The following is a 6,068-nucleotide window of genomic DNA, read 5'->3' as shown; positions in this document are numbered from 1 at the left end:
AATCCTGAAAGTCCTGCCAGGTTTCTCCATCGTCCACAGAGGACGCCGTATCAGGATGACCGCTCATCGTGGAAGACAGAAAGTATTACCTTCAACTGTGACGGTTAAAGGAAGAAAAAAAAACAAAAACAAAAAAAACCACTTTGGAGATGCATCTCTATCTCCCCAAAAAAAGGACATTGAGGGATTTTGCTACCTGAAACGGTGGAAAGTGTTATTTACTTTCTCAAACTTCTTGTCACGCCCGGTCCGACCCCTCGCACGCTCCTAGAGCACACAGAACTGACTGGCATCTTGTTGCTTCTCAGACTGTATTCTGTGAATATAAATATTTGCAGGGCCACTTTGGCTCAACTGTATCTGTATTTATTGAATTGATTTAGTGCTGTATCAATAAGAGTATTTAAATTTTACGTCTTGAATTAAACAGTATTATAAAAAAGAATGGAAACTCTACATTGCTGAATGTAAAGAAGGCTTTTTGTTTTCTTATAAAAGACTTAAGACCCAGATTCATATCTAGGTACAGTGGAAACCGCTTATAATGATCACGGTTACAGTGATCAACCGCTTATATGGATCAAAAAGCGTGGGACAGAATCATTCCGATACAAATGCTTTTTAAATAATTTGCTTATAGTAATCAAGTATTCCGCTTACAGTGTTAATTTTGGGTCTTTTCATACATGAAACAAAAATTTACGGTAATCCTATTTTGTTTTACCTTACTCCCATAATACTTTGCCTCGCTGTAACCCGTCTGCAGTGGCGGCGCTATGATGGGGCTTGCCGGTGCTATAGCCCCGTCAGAATTTTTCATAGCACCGGTGCATTTCCTTACAATTTTACATTTTCATTAAACACTTTAAATCCTGTCCGACAAATATTTTAAGTTTTAAAATTGGATAATTCTTAAAACAGGCAGGTGTAGAGCAGTGGCGTAAATGCGTAATAGAGAGGGAGCGATCTCTACTCTGCTGCTTGTCCTAGTTTCCCGTTTCTCCAATAAAAACAAACAAAAACAGTGTGTTTTTTATTTTATTTTAGATGTTTTTATTTTCCTTGGTTTCCTAATTGAACGACACGAAAATAAAAAAAACCCTGTGCGTCCCAGGTAAGGCTCCGCAGAGCCACTCATCATCATCCGCTTATAGTGATCAATTTGACCCATACAGACGTGATCACTATAAGAGGTTTCCACTGTATCACTAAATCAGCTATTTATACCATATTTTGGGGATGGCTATTCAATAGTCCTTTCATAAGATAGACTAGCAATAATCGAGAAACAATCATTTGTAATATTGATATCATAACCAAGCGTGTGGAAGTGTCAGCTAGAACAGTCTATGAGGTTCAGAAAGATGCATTCATTTACTGTAATCATTTACTGTAAACCTCAAACCTTAAAGACAACACTTAACTATATTGTGATATTATGATAACCAAAATCCTCCTGTCTCATATGACTGTATCGATATTATATCAATATCACCCAGCCCTATTTTGAAGTTGCTAATGGATTCAAGTAATAAATAAATATTAACATGGTTCCACACACAAACACAAGCACGCACGCACACACACACGCACACACAAAATACAAAATAAAACACAGAGGATCAAGACAAAGAGAACAGGCTCCCCTCTACCTTAATGCAAACATGCCAAATTAACTTTTTAAGATTTTGTGTTACTCAAATAATACTATATTGAATGCTAGGAAACATTTTAATTCAGCGATAAAGGAAAACATTTAAAATCACTGACTATTAATTAATTCCTCTCGCTCGTATGTATGAATCAGCTTCCTGATGACGATGGCTCCGCAGAGCGGCCTCACACGTCACCGTTCGGGGGTTTAACAGCCCTTGAGGGTCAATTTCTCCTTTTCTGGGAGCGTCCTTGAGCAATTCACTAAACTATTTCCTTCGCTGAAGAGAACCCCTTGAAAATGCACAGCATCCACAGCCCGACAACCGTTGTTTGAGTCACTGGGCTCTCATACAAAAAGACCCGCAGCTCGGGAATGTCCATGATGGCGCTTCCTGGCTCGCTTTCAAGGCTCTTTGGCAGACCTGACTACTGTGATTCATCCAATCTAGGTAATTTGTAGAGGGATTTAACAGGTATGACTTTGCAGAACTTGAATATCCTATGTCAGTAGTGGTCGCACGCACGCACGCACGCACACATGCACGCATGCACACACAACAAAGTGAAGATGAGCATAATTATTTCTCCCGTAATTTCACAGTCATACAGTCAATATATTTAAAATGCATGCCTGTCTGTCTGGCATTTGTGAATCCTACAGATGTTTTAGCCCGCAGAACACACCACTGTGACAGACACTCGTCAAAACGACAAGCAGGCACAGCAGCAGAATCAAAATTGAGCAGCATTTAAAATTGTCTCAGTGAGGAGACAATACTGACAGAAAAAAAAAAAAAAAGACTCCCCGGGTCTTTTCATTCCTGCACGGATGCGTGTACGCACACTCAGCCGTGCTTTTTGACACACGCATTCCCAAGTGTCCTGAAACAGTGCAGTGCTCTGGTCCCTGCAGAGCCTCCAGGGACCTCTAATAAAGCATTTTGCTGAGGTGACAATTTCAGCTCAATCATTCCGGCTGCTGTTTTGAAACAAGGGGGAAAAAAATTGCAGAGAGGCGGTGTAATACTGAAACCCTCAGTGCACAATGGTTTTCAACCCGTAGCTGATCACAGTGATAAAGGACTTAAATGTGCGGGCTTTAACTACAATAACACAAAAATGTCTACTTCTGCAATACCGAACAGTACATTTTTCCAGGAATGTTCCTGTACATAATGTTCCTGTCTCACTCTTTTACCCCTGTCTGGGCATTCTTAGTGGGGGAAGGGACACAAATGAAATAACAGGGTCTTTCAAGCATTAACTTATGAGTTTCGGAGTAACCTGTGGGGACAGTTGCCATAGAAACTTAGCTCATTATAATGAGAAAGACAAGTATGAAGGAAAGGGGATGGGGCACCCACCTAAAAAACTGTCAGAGGCACAGTCAAGTGTCTCCTGCATTTGTCCACGGGACACGGGAGGCTTCAGGACTAAAACTTGGACGGTCCAGTTCGGGAGATCTGAGGACAGTTTGATCTGTGAAAATTAGAGCGGGGGCACATGGAACGATGCCAGGAGTTCACAGGGTGAGATACTTTCTCATTGATGATGAAAAGATCCAGGAGGCTGAAGGGCCTCTCTGAATTTAGAGTCGGCAAAGGTACGCGTGATTTACATAGAGGCGCTAATATTAATGTGGCTAAAGAGAAGACTTTTGGCTGGAGTTTGTGAGAAAAGCGACAAACTGGAAGAAAATTATTTAGGAGCTGATCTACCCACAGAGCACAGGGGGGATTCATTGGGAAAAAAAGAGTAACTGCCGGACATCCATCTCAGCCTTTCAGACAAGTCGTGCGATAATGGGGTCCGTGGGCTCCAGGCAGAGGTCGAGTCAGGTGACGCCCTGTCACAACCACCGAGAGGATTCAGACCAGCAGCGCAGGCATCCCAAACCCAAATGGACCCTCCCTGCTCTGGCTGTCGCTGCGGATCAGCAGTCAGAGCCCCTCCGTGAGACGAGGACAACGCTGCCCTTGAAGCGGGAGATAACCCCACCCACTCTCTCGGGTCAGTGACAGGCTTTTGCATCACTTACATACACTTGTCGCGTGCACTTTTGTCGCGTTTGCTCCATGGTTGATGGCTCGCTGAGTTTGTGTTTAGATAGTATACACCGAGAGAGAAACCTCCCGGCGACTTAAAGCAGCGATCTGAGCATCATTCACTCTGATCCAACGTCAATCCAGTTCAAGTGTGGCCACGTGAAGCCCTCTGAGACTGCACTGTGCTTAAGGGCTGTATAAATAAGATTGATTTGACTGAACTATGTTGTATATTTTTGATTGATTTCTCTTGGCTTCGGTAATTTATTCGATTTTCACTGCCGTGTCTTCAGACTTGGATGTATGTTGTTTGTGAAGTAACATTAAATTAGCCCAAGCCTCAGATCATCCGAGACCAGTCCATCCGACTGGCCACACAAACACCAAGTCAGACCGATTGCTATGGTTAAAAAAAAAAAAAGGAAAATACATTACGGTCATCATCATTATCGTTTCCTGACTGTCTCGTCATATCCATCCCAAGAAGGAGTGTACTGAAATGAAACTAAAATGATCATAAGGTTGTTTCTGCTTGGTCGTAGGACAAGAACAACAGAGGTGGGGCTGTCCGGCAATTTTCTACGGACATGCAGGGAGGGCGGGATGGGACCTACACACTGACGCAGGTACAGCGGAGGAGCTTGCTCTGTTCGATCAGTGATGCCGTAAATGCTTTAAAAATTAAAGCAGGAATATTCTTGGGAGTGAGCAGGAGAAATTGAAAAGCATACGTAGAGAGAAAGACAGCTGGTGAAGTATGAATCTGGGCCCCTTCTGTCCCAGCGGGTCTGATTAAAGTGCCGGTGGAGTGGAAAGTGGGGTGGGATGCAGCCATGGCTGGCCCTCAGTGGTGTCCACTTTTGGGGTACAGAGAACAGGAAAGCCCCTGCTGTTAGCTACACACTCACATAGACACAAGCACAAAAAAAAGCACATTCTGCATGTTCTATGGCTAGGAATATAATTTGTGTAAAATGCACTTCATTAGCCTGGTATCTAAACAAGAATAATGCAGATTAGATATACTGTAGAATGCAGTCCTAGAGGAACAATGCACAGTTAATCAGTACGAGGTGTTTTTCACGGCAGTGTGGGATTCTGGGAGCTTTTCCCAGGAGCTCAGGGAGCTCTCTCTCAACAGGCTTATCTACAATGTCGAATCCATCAACGAGCCTGAGAGCAGAGAAGACAGATGGTCTACACGTGTGATGGTAAGACTGGTGATGCTTTAATGAAAAGTTGGCCAAAATTATACTGTCAAAATGTTGTCCCTTCAGGTTTCCACACACACACATACACGTGTATATATATATATATATATATATATATATATATAAACACACACACACACACACACACAGAATATGCTATACTGTATATTGACTTACAGGGCACTGTCTTCAGTTGAACCACTGAGGGGATCCAGAGGGGAACATTGATGAGTCTGAAAGAGAGGGCCCAGATCTCAGCTTTATCCAATAACCAGGTCGTTTGTCTGCCTTGGGAAAAGAGAAACAGGACAACCTGAATAACACACAGCTCCCAACCAAAGTGGGAGTTAAGTCCTGGTGAATCAAAACCCAATTGGCCAAAGTTTCCAGAGACAAACAGGAAATGTTTGCAAAACAAACTGAAAACAGAACCCTAACCCCCTAACCCATAATACAATAGAAACAAGGTCACCAAACACGACCAATGCAAAATAGAAAAAATCAATAAAGACCAAAAAAATAAATGTGAATTTATATGGAAAAAAAATAACTAAACAAAATGAAAACCCATATGAATCATGGAAAACAATGAAAGGGAATGTTGTAATTTATAAACCTGTGCTGTCAGCATGCTGGGCATACAACACAGAGTATTGGTGCCATCACATCGAGGACAGAGTTAATCTGCAAGTGGAGTTCAAGTTCTCCACCTGCAATGCCAGTCTTTATTCGTTCTTTAATCATCAAGAACTGCTCCAACAACTCTGTCCTCTGAACAACCTGTAGGATGACTAGAGCACATCTTTTTTTGTTGCTCAAGACTGCCACCAATCTCCCTCTTAGGGGAACCATCTCACCATGTTTTGGTCGTTAAACTACTAATCATCATTACTACTCCACGAGGGGGCAATCACCATGGGCTAGACAAATTAACATAGACCCAACCAACAACATGTTCATGGAAAAACATAAACATAGAAACGTTAGATGACAACATATATTGACAAATATTTTGTGTGTGTGTGTGTGTGTGTGTGTGTGTGTGTGTGTGTGTGTGTGTGTGTGTGTGTGTGTGTGATGTGTCTACCGCTGAGTGCAATTACTTTTGATGTTTGAGATAGGAATAATATCCTAGCTCCTCCAAGCAGCGGAAAAG

This window comes from Zeus faber (assembly GCF_960531495.2).
Source record: "Zeus faber genome assembly, chromosome: 13".
NCBI lineage: Eukaryota > Metazoa > Chordata > Actinopteri > Zeiformes > Zeidae > Zeus > Zeus faber.
The sequence above is the reverse complement of the archived record's forward strand: the minus strand, read 5'-3'. Positions refer to the sequence as shown.